At 40.4% G+C, this 7,553-nt stretch overlaps 1 long non-coding RNA gene across 1 annotated transcript; it reads left to right on the top strand.

Annotated features, from left to right (window-relative positions):
- The first annotated feature begins 5,402 nt into the window (after positions 1-5,402).
- Positions 5,403-7,292, top strand: LOC309624633. Its single transcript, XR_014242064.1, has 2 exons — positions 5,403-5,748; positions 5,936-7,292. It is a non-coding gene; the product is annotated as an uncharacterized lncRNA (long non-coding RNA).
- Positions 7,293-7,553: the final 261 nt, after the last annotated feature.

Raw genomic sequence — 7,553 nt, 5'->3', positions numbered from 1 at the left:
ATGCAATCCCTATGAAACTACCACTGGCATTTTTCACAGAACTAGAACAAAAAATTTCACAATTTGTATGGAAACAGAAAAGACCCCAATCAGCCAAAGCAATCTTGAGAAACAAAAATGGAGTTGGAGGAATCAGTCTCCCTGACTTCAGACTATACTACAAAGCTACAGTAATCAAGACAGTATGGTAAAGGCACAAAAACAGAAATATAGATCAATGGAACACGATAGAAAGCCCAGAGATAAACCCACGCACATATGGTCACCTTATCTTTGATAAAGGAGGCAAGAATATACAGTGGAGAAAAGACAGCCTCTTCAATAAGTGGTGCCAGGAAAACTGGACAGCTACATGTAAAAGAATGAAATTAGAACACTCCCTAACACCATACACAAAAATAAACTCAAAATGGATTAAAGACCTAAATGTAAGGCCAGGCACCATCAAACTCTTAGAGGAAAACAGAGGCAGAACACTCTATGACATAAATCACAGCAAGATCCTTTTTGACCCACCTCCTAGAGAAATGGAAATAAAAACAAAAATAAACAAATATGACCTAATGAAACTTAAAAGCTTTTGCACAGCAAAGGGAACCATAAACAAGACGAAAAGACAACCCTCAGAATGGGAGAAAATATTTGCAAATGAAGCAACTGACAATGGATTAATCTCCAAAATTTACAAGGAGCTCATGCAGCTCAATATCAAAAAAACAAACAACCCAATCCAAAAATGGGCAGAAGACCTAAAGAGACATTTCTCCAAAGAAGATATACAGATTGCCAACAAACACATGAAAGGATGCTCAACATCACTAATCTTTAGAGAAATGCAAATCAAAACTACAACGAGGTATCAACTCACATCAGTCAGAATGGCCATCATCAAAAATCTAGAAACAATAAATGCTGGAGAGGGTGTGGAGAAAAGGGAACCCTCTTGCACTGTTGGTGGGAATGTAAATTGATACAGCCACTATGGAGAAGAGTATGGAGGTTCCTTAAAAAACTAAAAATAGACCTACCATATGTCCCAGCAATCCCATTACTGGGCATATACCCTGAGAAAACCATAATTCAAAAAGAGTCAGGTACCAAAATGTTCATTGCCATTCTATTTACAATAGCCAGGACATGGAAGCAACCTAAGTGTCCATCAATAGATGAATGGATAAGAAGATGTGTCACATATATACAATGGAATATTACTCAGCCATAAAAAGAAACGAAATTGAATTATTTGTAGTGAGGTGGATGGACCTAGAGTCTGTCATACAGAGTGAAGTAAGTCAGAAAGAGGAAAACAAATACTGTATGCTAACACATATATATGGAATCTTAGGGGGAAAAAAAGGTCATGAAGAACCTATGGGGAGGATGGGAATAAAGACACAGACCTACTAGAGAATGGACTTGAGGATATGAGGAGGGGGAAGGGTAAGATGTGACAAAGTGAGAGAGTGGCATGGACATATATACACGACCAAATGTAAAATAGATAGCTAGTGGGAAGCAGCCGCATAGCACAGGGAGATCAGCTTGGGGCTTTGTGACCACCTAGAGCGGTGCTATAGGGAGGGTGGGAGGAAGGGAGATGCAAGAGGGAAGAGATATGGGAACATATGTATATATATAACTGATTCACTTTGTTATAAGGCAGAAACTAACACACCATTGTAAAGCAATTATACTCAAATAAAGATGCTAAAAAAAATTACTAGGATCATAAAAAAAAAAAGAAAAAGAAAAAGAGGGAGAGGACACAAATCAATAAAATTAGAAATGAAAAAGGAGAAGTTACAACAGACACTGCAGAAATACAAAGCATCCTAAGAAACTACTACAAGCAACTCTCTGCTAATAAAATGGACAACCTGGAAGAAATGGACAAATTCATAGAAAGGTAAAATCTTCCAAGACTGAACCAGGAAGAAATGGAAAATATGAACAGACCAATCACACGTAATGAAATTGAAACTGTGATTAAAAATCTTCCAACAAACGAAAGTGCAAGACCAGATGGCTTCACAGGTGAATTCTGTCAAACACTTAGAGAATAGCTAACACCCATCCTTCTCAAACTCTTCCAAAAAATTGCAGAGGAAGGAACTCTCCCAAACTCATTCTATGAGGCCACCATCACCCTGATACCAGAACCAGACAAAGATACTACAAAAAAAGAAAATTACAGACCAATATCACTGAGAAATATAGATACAAAAATCCTCAACAGAATACTAGCAAACGGAATCCAACAGCACATTAAAAGGAACATACACCATGATCAAGCAGGATTTAACCCAGGGATGCAAGGATTCTTCAATATATGCAAATCAATCAATGTGATACAACATATTAACAAATTGAAGAATAAAAACCATATGATCATCTCAATAGATGCAGAAAAAGCTTTTGACAAAATTCATCACCTATTTATGATAAAAAAAACTCTCCAGAAAGTGGGCATAGAGGGAAACTACCTCAACATAATAAAGTCCATATACGACAAACCCACAGCAATCATCATTCTCAATGGTGAAAAACTGAAAGCATTTCCTCTAAGATCAGGAACAAAACAAGGATGTCCACTCTCACCAGTGTTTTTCAACATAGTTTTGGAAGTCCTAGCCATGGCAATCAGAGAAGAAAAAGAAATAAAAGGAATACAAGTTGGAAAAGAAGAAGTAAAACTGTTACTGTTTGCAGATGACATGATACTATACATAGAGAACCCTAAAGATGGCACCGGAAAACTACGAGAGCTAATCAATGAATTTGGTAAAGTTGCAGGATACAAAATTAATGCACAGAAATCTCTTGCATTCCTATACACTAATGTTGAAAAATCTGAAAGAGAAATTAAGAAAACACTCCTATTTACCATTGCAACAAAAAGAATAAAATACCTTGGAATAAACCTACCTAGGGAGACAAAAGACCTGTATGCAGAAAAGTATAAGACACTGATGAAAGAAATGAAAGATGATACAAAAAGATGGAAAGATATACCATGTTCTTGGACTGGAAGAATCAATATTGTGAAAATGACTATACTACTCAAAGCAATCTACAGATTCAATGCAATCCCTATCAAACTACCAATGGCATTTTTTACAGAACTAGAAGAAAAAAATATTAAAATTTGTATGAAGACATAAAAGACCCCGAGGAGCCAAAGCAGTTTTGAGGGAAAAATCATACTCCCTGACTTCAGACTGTACTACAAAGCTACAGTAATAAAGACAATATGGTACTGGCACAAAAACAGAAATATAGATCAATGGAACAGGATAGAAAGCCCAGAGATAAACCCACACGCCTATGGTCAACTAATCTATGACAAAGGTGGCAAGGATATACAAAGGAGAAAAGACAGTCTCTTTAATAAGTGATGCTGGAAAAACTGGACAGCTACAGGTAAAAGAATGAAATTAGAACACTCCCTAACACCATACACAAAAATAAACTCAAAATGGATTAGAGACCTAAATGTAAGACTTGACATTTTAAAACTCTTAGAGGAAAACATAGGAAGAGCACTCTTTGACATAAATCACAGCAAGACCTTTTTGATCCACCTCTTAGAATAATGGAAATTTTTTAAAAAAATAAACAAATGGAACCTAATGAAACTTAAAAGCTTTTGAAAAGCAAAGGAAACTACAAACAAGACAAAAAGACAACTCTCAGAATGGGAGAAAATATTTGCGAATGAATCAATGGAAAAAGGATTAATCTCCAAAATATATAAACAGCTCATGCAGCTCAATATTTAAAAAAACAAACAACCCAATCAAAAAATGGGCAGAGGACCTAAATAGACATTTCTCCATAGAAGACATACAGATGGGCAAGAAGCACATGAAAAGCTGCTCAACATCACTAATTATCAGAGAAATGCAAATCAAAACTACAGTGAGGTATCACTTCACATCAGTCAGAATGGACATCATCAGAAAATCTACAAACAACAAATGCTGGAGAGGGTGTGGAGAAAAGGGAACCCTCTTGCACTGTTGGTGGGAATGTAAATTGATAGAGCCACTATGGAGAACAGTATGGAGGTTCCTTAAAAAACTAAAAATAGAACTACCATACGACCCAGCAATCCCACTACTGGGCATATACCCTGAGAAAACCATAATTCAAAAAGAGTCATGTACCACAATGTTCATTGCAGCTCTATTTACAATAGGCAGGACATGGAAGCAACCTAAGTGTCCATCGACAGATGAATGGATAAAGAAGATGTGGCACATATATACAATGGAATATTACTCAGCCATAAAAAGAAACGAAATTGAGTTATTTATAGTGAGGTGGATGGACCTAGAGTCATACAGAGTGAAGTAAGTCAGAAAGAGAAAAACAAATACTGTATGCTAACACATATATATGGAATCTAAAAAAAAAAAAAAAAGGGTTCTGATGACCCTAGGGGCAGGACAGGAATAAAGGCGCAGACGTGGAGAATGGACTTGAGGACATGCACAGGGAGGGAGAAGGGTAAGCTGGGACGAAGTGAGAGAGTGGTAGTGTATATATGGACATATATACACTACCAAATGTAAAATAGACAGCTAGTGGGAAGCAGCTGCATAGCACGGGGAGATCAGCTCGGTGCTTTGTGACCACCTAGAGGGGTGGGATAGGGAGGGTGGGAGGGAGATGCAAGTGGGAGGACATATGGGGATATATGTATATGTGTAGCTGATTCACTTTGTTATACAGCAGAAACTAACACAACATTGTAAAGCAATTCTACTCCAATAAAGATGTTGAAAAAAACCACTATTTGCCAAAAATGACACATTTACCCTCACATTTCAAATGGCATTACTCTCCTTTTTTCTCCTCTAATTGCATTAGCTAGTATCTCTAGTGCAGTAATAAATAAGGGTAAACATTGAATCTGCTTCTTTTGTTTCTTACTCATTTGCCTTTTAATTTTGTGGTCTTGCCATAAAGAATGTTTTATATTTATACAAATTTGTAAATGTTTTTGTTGTTGGCTGTTGTTTTGCTCAGAAAAGCTTCTAAAAATATCTGGCTAAATTTTGTCTGGTACTTCTCTGATATTGCTTTTCTTTCTTTCTTTCTCTTTTCTTTCTTTCTTTCTCTTTTTCTTTCTTTCTTCCTCTCCCCCCACCCTTCTCTCTCTCTCTCTTTCTTTCTTTCTTTTTTTTAAAAATTATATATTTATTCAGCTGCACCAGGTCTTAGTTGCAGCATGCGGGATCTTCTTTGCCATGTGTGGGATCTTTAGTTGCGGCATGAGGAATTTTTTTTTTTTTAGTTGCAGCGTACAGGTTCTTAGTTGTGGCTTGCAGAATCTAGTTCCCTGACCAGGGATCGAACCCAGGCCCCCTGCATTAGGGGCGCAGAGTCTTAACAGTGTCTCTCTTTTTGCTCCCTGGATAATTGTCATGGGGATTCCTTAGGGGCGATCTGGCCCAGTTGCCCTTCCTGACCATGTGCATCAAGGAGAGTCTGCGGTTGCACCCCCCGCCTGCCCCATCACAGTCATCTCCCGCCACTGTATCCAGGACGTTGTGCTTCTAGATGGCCAGGTCATCTCTAAAAGTGCCCACAATGACTAGGGGAGGAGGTTCCTGGTCAGAAAGAGGAGCCCAATCAGGCGGGGACAACCTAGTCCTGACTGTCCCCTCCTCTCCCACAGGTGTTATCTGCCTCATCTATATTTTTGGGACCCATCACAACCCATCAGTGTGGCCAGACCCTGAGGTGCTGCCTCACCCCCCCCCCACCTCCCTCATCCTAGTCCACTCCCCTCGGGGGCCCTAGGGGAGGGCACAGGGTTCTGATTTGGCAAATCAGACATCACCTCCCCCCATTATACACACATCTGCCTCTCCAAGGATGGACGTCCTGGGTGATCCCACCCAGTAGTCCTGTCTTGTCTTGCCCCCAGGTCTATGACCCCTTCCGCTTTGACCCAGAAAACATCAAAGTGAGGTCACCTCTGGCTTTTATTCCCTTCTCTGAGGGGCCCAGGTGAGGGCAGCAGGCATCTGAGGTGGGGATGGGGTGGTGGGGCTGGGGTCTGGGACTGAGATTCCAGGCGTGATTGTGGGGGCAGGGAAGGGGGAAAATTGAAGACGGTCAGAGTTCTGGCTTTCCTTCCTTCCCCTCCCCCACAGATTATGGGTAAGGCTTTGTGGAATGGGGATGGGCCGAAGGAGGAGTCTGCAGTGTACTGAGAGCCCCGTTTCCTTGTTTGCTAGCCTGAGTTCAGAACTGGAGTCCGGCCAGGGTCAGAGGACATGCAAGCCCATGTGGGTGTCCCAGGCATGATTAGCTTTCTCTATCTCTCAGGCGGGATGGGGGTTGTGGGCCAGATTCCGGGCGAGATGGGGCCAAGATGATGGTTCTGGACGCAGTCAGAGCCCCCAGTCCTGTCCACAGGAACCGCATTGGGCAGACGTTCGCCATGACTGAGATGAAGGTGGTCCTGGCGCTCACGCTGCTGCCTGTCCTGCCTGATGAGGAGGAGCCACGCAAGAAGCCGGAGCTGATCCTGCGCACAGAGGGCGGACTTTGGCTGCGGGTGGAGCCACTGAGCGCAGGCCAGCAATGACCCACCACCTTCTGGCCTGGGATCCAACAAAGGACATATGGAGGACCAATATTTTTCACTGAGCATCTTATTTTCTACATGAGTGAATGTATTCCCTGTCAGAAATATTACATTTAAAAACTTAGGCACTACTCATCCAAGAGTCTCATCTTGTAAGCCTGCAGGTGTTCTCCAGGTGATCTGACGCACCTGGGGCTGAGACACACCTTGAAAATCACTTCCTTGGAAGGTTAGGCATGACCGCTGAAGCCAAGCTGACCAAACTTACCCCCACTCCGCCACTCATCAACCGAGTGACCTTGAGCAAGTGAGTTAATCTCTCCAATCCATAAGATCGGTGTGAGGATGAAATCAGTGTTTACCTGGGGGAGCTGAAGTGTCATCACCTTCTCCCTTCCAGTGGTCTACTTCTGTTAATAGGACCAAAAGCATCAGTGTCTGTTGAGTCATCAAGCCTTACATGCTGTATGAAAAGTGTTTAACCACACCCACATCTTACATGAATATGTGTATCTGTTGCTATAAAAATGAAATTTCTACACCAAAAGTTACGTGATTAAGAGTAACTCAATATGTAATTGGTTGTGATATCTCAAGCTATCAACGTGCCTAAAGAGAATTCTTGCAAAATGAGACAAACTATATTATTTTATAACATACTGCCATTTACAAAAATAAAGAGTGGCTTGAATACGTAACACTTAAAGATTTTAAAGACCCCCCCAAGATGATGATTGTATGTTGTGGAAGGGTGTTAACAATATATTATTATAGGAGAAATCCAGATTAACAAGAAAAATGTATGATAAAATAGCATTTTTTTCTTGAGGTAAAATTCAATAACATAAAATTCACCATTTTGACCATTATAAAGTGTTCAATTCCATGTATCTAGTACATTCACAATGTTGTGACCACTTCTATCTAGTTCCAAGATATTTTCATCACCTGA

Source organism: Balaenoptera borealis, assembly GCF_965194805.1.
Source record: "Balaenoptera borealis genome assembly, chromosome: 2".
Lineage (NCBI taxonomy): Eukaryota > Metazoa > Chordata > Mammalia > Artiodactyla > Balaenopteridae > Balaenoptera > Balaenoptera borealis.
Note: the sequence above shows the minus strand (reverse complement) of the source record. Positions and strands in the feature narration are given on the sequence as shown.